This window comes from Phyllobates terribilis, unplaced genomic scaffold, assembly GCF_046119375.1.
Source record: "Phyllobates terribilis strain yellow unplaced genomic scaffold, ASM4611937v1 Scaffold_8__6_contigs__length_399053987, whole genome shotgun sequence".
NCBI classification, from domain to species: domain Eukaryota; kingdom Metazoa; phylum Chordata; class Amphibia; order Anura; family Dendrobatidae; genus Phyllobates; species Phyllobates terribilis.
The window spans coordinates 154,211,683-154,224,456 of record NW_027362768.1 but is presented as its reverse complement, the minus strand read 5'-3'; positions in this window follow the sequence as shown (position 1 = coordinate 154,224,456).

Below are 12,774 nucleotides of genomic sequence, written 5' to 3'. Positions count from 1 at the left end.
TTGAGACTAAAAAAGGAAAGTGACTAAAAGAAAAATGCAAATGATGAATCTGAGTAGTGTCCATATATATATATATATAAAAAAAAAAAAAAGACGGAGACAAGTGTATCCATTTTTGATCTGAGTTACATATCAAACTATTTCAAATCAATGGGTCCGTGAAAAAAAATGGAATGCTCACGAATGTCATCTGAGTTTAATGTGCAGGAGCAATTTGGAATTTGTATTTTTTTTTTTTGCATATGTGAAAAATGGATGAAAACTGTGATGACAAAAATTAATACGTGGATCAAAAATGGATGAAAATTGGTAGAAAAATGGTCTTTTGTCATATGCAATTTTCTAATATGTGAAATTTTGCTCTGGCCATAAAGGCAAAAATTGCCTCTGGTTGTGAAATAGTTAAAGGTAGAAAACATTTTTCCTTGTATTGTTAACAGCCGCTGTATTTTATGGAGACATCGAGCAAAAGGAATGGCCGTCTCGAGCCTGGACAACTTCCGATTGAGTGAGATGGGTGCAGAGAAGACAGTCGGCTTAAGCCCTATAGAATTGTTGTAGCCAAATGAGGAGTTCGGAGCACATCTGCAGAATTCATTAGGCTGGTTTCATTGGTCCATGTTAAACAAAGATGGGATTGGGTTACATGCATTTTCTGTGGGAGTCCGGCTTGGATTTCAGCTTGATGATTTAGTCAGGTGTAAGCATGAAGTTTCCAATTTGAAGAAATAAATCTAAAGTGATTTTATTACCCTCTGCTTTACCCTGACACCCTGCTTCACCCTAGTTCTCTGTCAAAACATATGATGTGTTTATATACGGCCGGCCACACTGTTTCAGACTGCCACGCAACGGAGCACAAGGCATAAAATGCACACAAGGCTCCATAGGACTCCAGTATTTCATCATGGTCTCTCTTCATTCCTCCACAGCCATTTAGTCCTCTTCCGAAATTCTTTGAATTTCTGCTTCCTGAAACATGTGCTCTGCCCCACAGCTGGGTATCCGGCACGTAAAAAAAGATTTCTCAAGGAAAACTATTTTTCACAAATACAGAGACATTTGTTTCAAATCATCCGGCCTCCCTCAGACTTTCCGCTGGTAGCCGAATGGACATGTGGTCAAGGAGCATTTTTCCTGAAGAAAAAATTCCCATGACAGACGTCTCCCTTGAGTCATCTGAGAAAAGCCGGGTGGCAACTAATAAGGCCACGTTACAGTTTTTATGGAGGATGTATTTAAATTTTTCTACATGGTAAATCTGTCTAAGATGTACAGAGAAGAAATGAGGCCCAAAGATCAAAATAGCTTTCCCAATTTCGAGATGAGTTATGTCAACCCAAGTTTGGTTTTGTTTCTTCTCTGGGAAATTTTCATGACCCTTGTTTGCTAGAAATGTATTGTCCATACATCACCATTGGTAAAATACGAATGTCTAGGTCTCACCCATTAGGACCACCACAGAACCATCTCTGCCTCCTTTGGCCGTTGATATGATTGAATTTTCAAGATCGTTTCCATAAATTTGGGACAGTTTTGGCAACTTTGTAAGTGTCGGCAACTTTGTGAGTGTTGGCAACTCTGAGTTACTCTGGAGTGAGAAGTTCTGCACAAATTTCACCTTGTAGGAAAGAGGATGAGAGCAGACTAATCTACTCAATTCATGGGCTCTACGCCCTTCTTAGGTATTCAGTTATTTTTTCCCTATTCTGATGCTGGATCTCCACACATTGGACAGCTGTAATGGTGGCCATATTGGTTTCCAATTATCTCAGGGCACCACGAAGCAATATATGATGATGGCAGTGGTGTAACTTGAAGCTTGTGGGCCGCAATACAAAATCTCCAACTAGGACCCAAACTATCATGGTCTTTAATAGTATTGATCTATTCTTATGGGCAAATTTTTTTTGGGGGGGAGCAGGAAATGTGCAATTCTGTTATTGTATTATTTTTTTCATTGCATTTTGAGAGTTTTTTAAATTTTCCTTCAACTTGACTATATGAGGGCACGCTTTTATTTCTTGATTTATTTATATATTTTTTAAGAGATGGGAATGCAAAAAAAACAGCAATTGTGAGGCCAATGACTGCAACATCTATGCTCTTCTGTGAATCACTGTAACCTATAAGGAGAATAATTTGACTACTTTTTCTACTTTCGATAGTTATAAGTGCCATAAAGTTCCAAAAATGATGGTTAGTTGAATGCAATTTATACTACTAGATATTCTACCGCCCCTAGATATGCTGAATATAATGCATGAACTGGCATTGACTCGGCAGACTTTGTTCCATATCTGGACCAATGCTTCATTTTGGCTCATAATGAATGGATCCCCAGCAGAAGGCCCCACTCTCTGATGTCCACATACCCTAACAGGTCAGACGGACAGAGGTTGTCTTCATGAGATTTCCCCTTTGTGAAGAATGATATATACTGACACCTACAGTACTGTGCAAAAGTTTTAGGCAGGTGTGAAGGAAAGTACTGGAAGGTAAGAATGATTTAAAAAATAGATGTGTTAATAGTTTATTTTTATTAATTAATAAAATGCAAAGTGAACGAAGAAAAGAGAAATCTAAATCAATATTTGATGTGACTGCTGTTTTCCTTCAAAATATCATCAGTTCTTCTAGGTACACTTGCACAAAGTCAGTATGAGCAACCAATTGTACCAAACAGCTGATAATGATCATCGTTTTAATATGCAGGTTGAAACACAGTCATGAACTGAAAAAGAAACAACTGTGTGAGAGGCTTTAAACTTGGTGAGGAACAGCCAAGTTCTGCTACAAGGGTGAGGTTGTGGAAAACAGTTTCATGTCACTGATAGTACATTCAAGGTAGTTATACTGCATCAGCAAGGTGTCTCCCAGGCAAAGATTTCAGGTTTCAGCATTTTTAGCACTTTTTCTTCAAATCTTGTGAGTGATGTATATATGATGTAATGAGATGTTTTAGAGTTTTGTGTGATTTTTTTTTTTTATTTGACAGTGAAAACCTAAAAATACTGTACCCTACTCATCAATTCTCTATGGAAGCAAAGAAAGTTGCATAAGGTATGTTATATGTGCTGTCTCCTTGTCGAGGATGGACGTTCATATCTTGAATAATATCTTTCCTCCTTAAATGTCAAATTGAAAACTCAAGCTAAATGTTTTTCTTTCTTCCTTACCAGTTCTTCCATCCTCCTTGTTCATCCTACAGAGTGTGCCAGGATGTGGAACGTTCTCCGAGACGCAGGTCAAGGACAGGAGATTGCTGGGACCCGGCTTCCACAAGCGGATTGCTTCAATTAGCTTTTGTTTTGTGTTCTAAATTGACTGATATTTGCCAACCAAAAGGCTTTAGTTTAACATCCAAGCAAACAAAACGAATTATAAAGCGGCCATGTTGAAATACTTAGTCTTTACTTGTTGCAGACAGAAAACAAATGAAGCAAGATATTTTTCTTGTCTTGTACTTAAGAATGAATAGTGAATGAATAAATGAATTTCCACTTATTCATATTCTTTACACAGAACATTTTTACTCTTCACTTTTTGAGTACAGAATGGTTTCTTTATCATTCTGTAATTTAAATAATTAATCAATAAATGTGTATCTATCTAGCATTTCTCTAATTATACCATTATTTCTAATATTTAATGATCCATAATCACAATCCTGGGCTATTTCACTAAAAATAACCTCATAACCAAGCATTAACATGGGTTTATGATGAAGGGGTCATATCAAACTTACTTGATTAGTTTATATGTGGATGTAAGTTCCAGACTAGACTAGGGTAAGAATGCGGATGTTGTGTATAGGGACTTTTCAAAGGCATTCGATATAGTGCCACATAAAAGGTTGTTATATAAAATGAGAACAATGTAACTATGGAAAAATGTGTTTAAATGGGTTAATAACTGACAAAGTGATAGGAAACAGAGGGTGGTTATTAATGGAACATACTCAAATTGTTCACAGTTAACAGTGGGGTACCATAGGGGTCAATATTGGGAGATCTTCTATTTAATATATTTGTTAATGACCTTGTAGAAAACATACACAGTAGAATTTCTATATTTTCAGATGTTACTAAACTCTGCAAGGTATCAAACACAGAAGAGGATGATTAGATATGATAGAGGGATTTGTGAAAGTAAAACTATGTACTAAATAATAAAACGCTAGTTAAAACTGTCACCAAAAAGAACTTGGGTGTATGGGTGGACAGCAAACTCCACTTTTGTGACCAGTGTCAGGCAGCTGCTGCCAAGGCAAATAAAATTATTGGAATGCATTAAAAGATGCAAGTCACCGATGTGGCCACATTTACTCCTGTGTATAAGAAGGACAAAGCTGAACTAGAGTATGGAGAAGAGCGACCAAGGTAATTAAGGCAATGTGAACTGCAGTACCAGGACAGGTAATCAAACTTGGAGCTATTCAGTTTGGAAAAATCATGACTTAGGGGCGATCTTATTATAATACACAAATATATAAAGGGACAATACAGAGATCTGTATAATGATATAAGCCCTAAGCCTGCAACGATGACAAGGGACTCTATGTTTAGAGGAAAGAAGGTTTAATCATCATCACAGAGGGTGATGCTTTACAGTGTGAGCAGTGAGATTATAAATTCTGTAAGAGCAGTGAAATTACGGAACTCTCTGACACACAATGTTGTAATGGTTGATTCACTAAAGAAGTTCAAGAAGGGCCTGGATGCCTTTCTTGATAAATAAAATATTATTACAGGTTATGGGCACTAGATTCTGTGATAGGAAGTTGATCCAGGGAACTAGTCTGATTGTTGTTTTTTTTTTTTTCCTTCCTCTGGATCAACATGTTAGGTTATAGCTTGAACTCGATAGACTCTTCGTATCTAAGTATATACAGTACAGACCAAAAATTTGGACACATCTTCTCATTTAAAGATTTTTCTGTATTTTCATGACTTTGAAAATTGTACATTCTCACTGAAGGCATCAAAACTATGAATTAACACATGTGGAATTATATACTTAACAAAAAAGTGTGAAACAACTGAAAATATGTCTTATATTCTAGGTGCTTCAAAGTAGCCACCTTTTGCTTTGATGACTGCTTTGCACACTCTTGGCATTCTCTTGATGAGCTTCAAGAGGTAGTCACTGGAAATGATCTTCCAACAATCTTGAAGGAGTTCCCAGAGATGCTTAGCACTTGTTGGCCCTTTTGCCTTCACTCTGCGGTCCAGCTCACCCCAAACCATCTCGATTGGGTTCAGGTCTGGTGACTGTGGAGCCCAGGTCATCTGGCATAGCACCCCATCACGCTCCTTCTTGGTCAAATAGCCCTTACACAGCCTGGAGGTGTGTTTGCGGTCATTATCCTGTTGAAAAGTAAATGATGATCCAACTAAACGCAAACTGGATGGAATAGCATGCCGATGCAAGATGCTGTGGTAGCCATGCTGGTTCAGTATGCCTTCAATTTTGAATAAATACCCAACAGTGTCACCAGCAAAGCACCCCCACACCATCACACCTCCTCATCCATTCTTCACGGTGGGAACCAGGCATGTAGAGTCCATCCGTTCACCTTTTCTGCGTCGCACAAAGACACGGTGGTTGGAACCAAAGATCTCAAATTTGGACTCATCAGACCAAAGCACAGATTTCCACTGGTCTAATGTCCATTCCTTGTGTTCTTTAGCCCAAACAAGTCTCTTCTGCTTGTTGCCTGTCCTTAGCATTGGTTTCCTAGCAGCTATTTTACCATGAAGGCCTGCTGCACAAAGTCTCCTCTTAACAGTTGTTGTAGAGATGTGTCTGCTGCTAGAACTCTGTGTGGCATTGACCTGGTCTCTAATCTGAGCTGCTGTTAACCTGCGATTTCTGAGGCTGGTGACTCGGATAAACTTATCCTCAGAAGCAGAGGTGACTCTTGGTCTTCCTTTCCTGGTGCGGTCCTCATGTGAGCCAGTTTCTTTGTAGCGTTTGATGTTTTTTGCAACTGCACTTGGGGACACTTTCAAAGTTTACCCAATTTTTCGGACTGACTGACCTTCATTTCTTAAAGTAATGATGGGCAATCGTTTTTCTTTACTTAGCTGCTGTTTTCTTGCCATAATACAAATTCTAACAGTCTGTTCAGTAGGACTATCAGCTGTGTATCCACCAGACTTCTGCACAACACAACTGATGGTCCCAACCCCATTTATAAGGCAAGAAATCCCACTTATTAAACCTGACAGGGCACACCTGTGAAGTGAAAACCATTTCCGGTGACTACCTCTTGAAGCTCATCAAGAGAATGTCAAGAGTGTGCAAAGCAGTCATCAAAGCAAAAGGTGGCTACTTTGAAGAACCTAGAATATAAGACATATTTTCAGTTGTTTCACACTTTTTTGTTAAGTATATAATTCCACATGTGTTAATTCATAGTTTTGATGCCTTCAGTGTGAATGTACAATTTTCAAAGTCATGTAAATACAGAAAAATCTTTAAATGAGGTGTGTCCAAACTTTTTGTCTGTACTGTACGTACAGTATCTATCTATCTTCTTTCACCCATTCCCTCCACCATCTCATATGTATTAGATAATTGGTCATTTGTATCAGGCTGTGACTTGAGAATAATGCCGCAGAACATTCCAGCTGGCAGCGACTCGCCTCGTAATGCATTAAGTGACAGCTGTTTAGATGCCTCTGATAAAGGACACTAATTGAGCATTAAGATGGCTGTGAATGACTGACCTACAACTGTAATTATTAGCCTGACTGTCTTGTTCTTCAGCCAAGAAATGTAAACAGTTGTCATGTGTATCTGATAGGGGTGGTCCAGGAAACATGAAGCTTAGCAGAAGGATCCTTCTCCACTTGTAGGAGCTCCAGCTATAAAACTGTGATTAAGTACTGCAGATCTCATGTGCTAAACAATCATTGACTTTCTCATCATTCCTGCGGTTGGCAAACTTCATGAGAAGATGGATGACACTTTATATTGGGTAAATGTTTGCCTTGGTGGATAATCTACATTAAAGTTTCATCTTACCATAAATAAATAACTAAGCGATTATGTCCATGAAGATACACTATAAATAGGCAAATAGCAATATACACTGCCCCAAAAAAATAAAGGGAACACTAAAATACCACATCATAGATATCACTGAATGAAATATTCCAGTTGCAAATCTTTATTCATTACAAAGTGAAATGCGTTGAGAACAATAAAACATAAAAATGATCAATGTAAATCAAATTGAATATCCCATAGAGGTCTGGATTTGGAATGATACTCAAAATCAAATTACAGGCTGATCCAACTTCAGTGGAAATGCCTCAAGACAAGGAGATGATGCTCAGTATTGTGTGGCCTCCACGTGCCTGTATGACCTCCCTAAAACGCCTGGGCATGCTCCTGATGAGACGACGGATGTTCTCCTGAGGGATCTCCTCCCATAGCTGGATTAAAGAATCAGTCAACTCCTGGACAGTCTGTGGTGCAACGTGGTGTTGGTGGATGGAACGAGACATGATGTCCCAGATATTCTGGGTTGGATTCAGGTCTGGGGAACGGGCGGGCCAGTCCAAAGCATCAATGCCTTCATCATGCAGGAGCTGCTAACACACTTCAGCCACATGAGGCTTAGCATTGTGTTACACGCACGCTGCTAGGTTCAGATAGGGCAAGATGGGTTTCATGAATTCTTTGGAATCCTGGGGGAACCGTTACTCAGGGCGACCATAGGCTGCTGCTTCTCTCAGGCACACGATAGATTCAATTGTTGACCAGACACATCTGACAAGAGTCTTTTTCAACAGTTTAAGAGTGGAATTTAATCTGAAGCATGGCCAGTGCAATTCACGGATATTACAGCAACAATCTTCACTACAGTACAGTCTGAGCTTCTTGAGCAACCGACTCCAGTAACAATACAGTAGTTTCTTCACAAGGCACAGTATTACAGTCTATTCAGTAGCATAATTCAGCATAGATTAGATCTCTTAGCAGCACACTTCTATGCATACACAACCACAGGATTTTCCTTCACAAGGACACAATAGTACACAACATTATTTATCCTGCATGGAGATGGAGGTTGGGAGGGTTTTATGAGGAAGATGATCTCTGTAACATAATTACTTCCAGTCCTTATCTTCTTGCCCCATAATACTCTGCACTGTTAGTTCAGGGAGTTTATCTGACCTGTGTTTGGTTTCTCTCTTGATCTGAATCCTGTTCAGTTGCCTTCTGTCAGATCCAGATAACACACCACCTTTCTCTTCGGCTTCAGCCAGACTACAATAACAAGTTCCCCACAATCCCGCTGGGGCTCTGCTAAAACACTCCCTGTGTCCTGTGACTGTGTTAACCCCTCTAGTTGCTGGATGCTTTTGAAGCAACAGCACTACTTCTGCATGTCACAATTGTTATGCATCAGAAGGAACCCAGGGCCCACTGTACCTGCATATGGTCTCACAATGGGTCTGAGGATCTCATCCCGGTACCCAATGACAGTCAGGGTACCCCTGGCTTTCACATGGAGGGCTGTGCGGCCCTCCAAAGAAATGCCTCCCCACACCATTATTGACCCACTGCCAAACCAGTCATGCTGGAGGATGTTGCAGGCAGCAGAACGTTCTCCATGACGTCTCCAGACTCTGACACGTCTGTCACATGTGCTCAGTGTGAACCTGCTTTCATCTGTGAAGAGCACAGGGCGCCAATGTGGAATCTGCCAATCTTTGTTTTCCCTGGCAAATGCCAATTGCCCTGCACAGTGTTGGGCTGTGAGCACAACATCCACTTGTGGATTTCAGGCCCTCATACCACAGTTTGAGCAGACACATGGATGTTAGCGGCCTGCTGGAGGTCATATCTATCTATCCATTCAATAGCTATCTATCTATCTATCTATCTATTATCTATCTATCTATCTATCTATCTTTCTATCTATCCAATATCTATCTATCGATCCAATATCTATCTATCCATATAGAGATATATCTATCTATCTGACGCGCCCCCTGGGCCTGTGTTGTGCAGGGGAACCCGGAACCGGGCCTGTTGTAGAATGCTGGGGGTTGTAGTCTCCGTGTGGCGGTGACCCGGTCCGTGCCCAGGGTGGTCAAACCAGTGGCAGTCTTAATGTATAGCAAATGTTCGACTACGCCACCCGTGGATTGCGGTCAGTGGGGACCGCCGCTGCGCTGCCGACCGCTGAGGCTGATGTTGTTTGCGCAGCCGAGTATGGGATAACTCCCCACGGGAGAAGTATTGCCTCAGGGCAGCTAATGTGAGAGATGATGGGAGTGATGGTGTGAGAGTCCCAGTGCTAATGGTGCTGGTGCGGCAAGGAATCACAGAGACGTGAGGTGCAGTTCAGGGTCTTTACTGATGGTACAAGGCAGACCCTCCCGGGAGTACTGGCTAGTATAAGGGGCCTGGTCTGTCTGCGAGCAAGCAGGAGTTCCCCTGGCCAGGTGGAGTTGTAGGCCTCCCCGTTTATCTGCACTCTTCCTGGCTACCTTGCTGTCAGCGGTTACAAATAGCCCACGTCCCTGAGTATACCGTGTGGTGCTCACCCGTATGGCTGGTGACTTGGGGCCTTCTGTTAGCCTCCGCTCCTGGATGGCGGCTCTGGTCCCTTCTTTGTGACTGAGCCTCCGGGCTTCTATGGCCAGAGGACCTGGAATCCCCTGCCGGCTGGTTTCTGCTGCTGGGTATATATCAGTCCCCACAGCCTCGGACTCCTGTGTCCGGTTTTAGTAACTTCAGCCAGGGCGAGCTATATCTCTGCTCACAGCCCCTGGCCTTCAGCTGCTGCTCCTACAGAGCTCCTGATGTATCTTTTCCTGTGTCTGCAGCTTCACTCTAGGCTCTGACTGCTCTGCTTGTTCTGCAGGCTCTGTCTCTCCTAATCCCGCCCCAGACCCAGTTTATAAGGGCAGATTCCTCCCCTCCCAGGTCTGGGTGGGCCGTGTTGCATGCTTAGGGCTCCTGACCAGAGATACCTCCCACTTGCTCTCAGACATAATATCTCTATTACTGTGGCAACCAGACTCCTGGGGTTCACATATCTATCTATCTATCCATCCAATATCTATCTATCGATCCAATATCTATCTATCTGTCCATCCATACAATATCTATTTATCATCTATCTATCCAATATCTATCTATCTATCTATCTATCTATCTATCTATCTATCTATCTATCTATCTATCTATCTATCTATATATCTCATTTCTATCTATCTATCTATCCATCCAATATCTATCTATCTATCTATCTATCTATATATCTCATTTCTATCTATCTATCTATCCTTCTATCTATCTATCTATCCAATATCTATCTATCTATCTATCTTTCTGTCATCTGATATAAACTTCTGAGATGACAGATTTTCAGTGACCTCAGGAGACTTTTAGACTTTTCTGTTTTTCCTGCTGGAAACGTAAAAATATATAAAACACAATTTTTTTCCATTCCCCTCATCCAGAGGTGTGCGTCCATTCACTGTAATCACCGATTGGACAATAACAGACTGTATAGGGAGATATCCACTGACAAAGGGAAGGATAACACCAAACTGTCACTTTATTTCCAAATTTCCCAAAATAATTACTGAGGGACTGATCAACAAAGAGTTCTATTAAAGGTCTCTCCAGAACTGATATTTTATTGGGAATGTAACAGTGAAGAAGTGACAGTAACTCCGGAGATGAATGGATCTAGTTTTACTGTTCTCTCAGTGTTTACAGTGCGGTCATTTTTTTCCATTGGTGTAATATAAATTAAAGAAATTCTCCGCAGAGAGAACATTTCCTCTCTTGCTATTGCTGCTGGGGGCTATGTGTTTTAATGTTCTTTCCGTTACCATGTGTCAACCAGGGGAACATTAACAAGTAAAGTATAAAAATAATGTTCGTCTTCCCTATCGGGATATTTCTACAGGGTGGGAAGAAAAACATTTTCCACTATGAGCCATTTACTGCAAAATGGGGGAAACTGTCACTTTGCTGCACTGTAACTCCGAGACGTAAGTCAGAGTGATTTGCACCGGGATTAGAACTGGTTATTTTCTTCACACTAGAAGAAAACAGCCCATGTGGCGGCATTTCCTTTGGGAAGGATCGCGTCTGGTTTCGGCATTCATCTACATTGGTTGCCTTTGATGAAGAATGTAAGCACAGTTAACAAGTCCATCAGTGAAAGTAATGATGGGACTGATAGATCAAAGCTCTCCCTACAATGCTAGTGATTCATCCATTACAGCACGAGAAACACACATTGTCTCCTTGGCTTCCAACATTTTATTGAGTTTGCTACCAAGTCTCAGATTTAAAGATGTATGGAAAAGTGGCTACTAAGACAATGAAAAAACTTTTTTGGGATTTTTTTTATTTTTAATTTGTACAATCTAAAACAACACCAATGAAAGATTTTGACATTTAAAGGGAATGTGTAATGCTGGTGGGCGTGGACCCATTGTGCCATGGGCCGGGCTTGTCCTGGAAGGGCATGACTAAGCCGCTACCTGGTTTTTCACTAGAGCCCTTGGGGGCGGAGCTAGGCTTGAACCACAGGTAGCCACCAGGTACCAATCCAGAGTAGTCCTTGGTACCCAACGAACAAGAAGGCAGATACGGACTTGGAGTATCAGAGAGGACAGTATCAGGTTCACTGACAGGATGGATGCCTGTGCTAGTTCAGACAGAACGAGTATCTGGTTGGGACAAAATGGCTCATTCAGACAGGATGGTTTCGGAACCACAAGACAAGCTCTGTTACGGGATCGCAGGATGGAAACAGGAACACAGGACAGACTCTGGTACAGGGATGTGAGACAGGTACAGGTACAGGGACCTGACTATGAACTAGTAAGTTTGAAGAAAAACTAGATGCTGAAGTTGCTTAGGCACCTACCAACAGGGGAGGGTGCCTTAAATAACTAATGCCTCCTAGCTGTAGGCTGGGGACACTTCCGTAGTGCGCACGCTGCCCCTTTAAGAAGTGGGGAGCGCGCGCGTCCTAAGCGCATTGCCAGGTGACCTGCACAACTTGGCAAGACAGGAGACGTCACTGAGCGGTCGTGGCAGTGAGTATGTCGGCATCCGGGAGGAGGGAGGGAGGCTATGCAGGGACGCTGGCATTAGAGAGTGTTCAAATGATGAGTTTAAAAATGCACACATGGTCCATACTCATCTATCAGGCTGGGTGACGGTTTCTTCCTGCTAAAAAAAAAAAACACTACTGCGGTAAACACCTGATGCTCTCTGGCATCTGCCTCTAACAGCAGCAACCGGAGATAGCTCCGATTGCTGCTGTTTTACTATTTAGTTGTCACGGTTAATCTCAGACAATAGCATTTAAATGGTTTGAAACAATGCGGGCGTCCGTTTGGACGATCATTACTCTCCCCCTCCCCGAGCCACAATTGCAGGGTGCTGATGGGCTACGATGGAAGCTAGGAGCTTACTGAAAGCTCCCGTCACCACCATCATAGGATATTCTTCGCTTTTCTTAAACATTTCTTAAAAAAACAAGACCACACCAAGTAAAATCTCCATTTTTTTAAAGGCAGTAAAATGAAAAAAAAAAACTGTAGAAATTTGGCATCATTGCAATCAAGTTTCCAGGTCATGTTTTCCCACAAACTGCGAATATAGTAAACATGAAACCCAATAAACAATGGCGTAATTGCATCTTTTTTCACCATTTCACTCCACTTGGCCTCATGGGGCATCATGATATTTTATTGGGACCCTGATAGGGGGTATTAT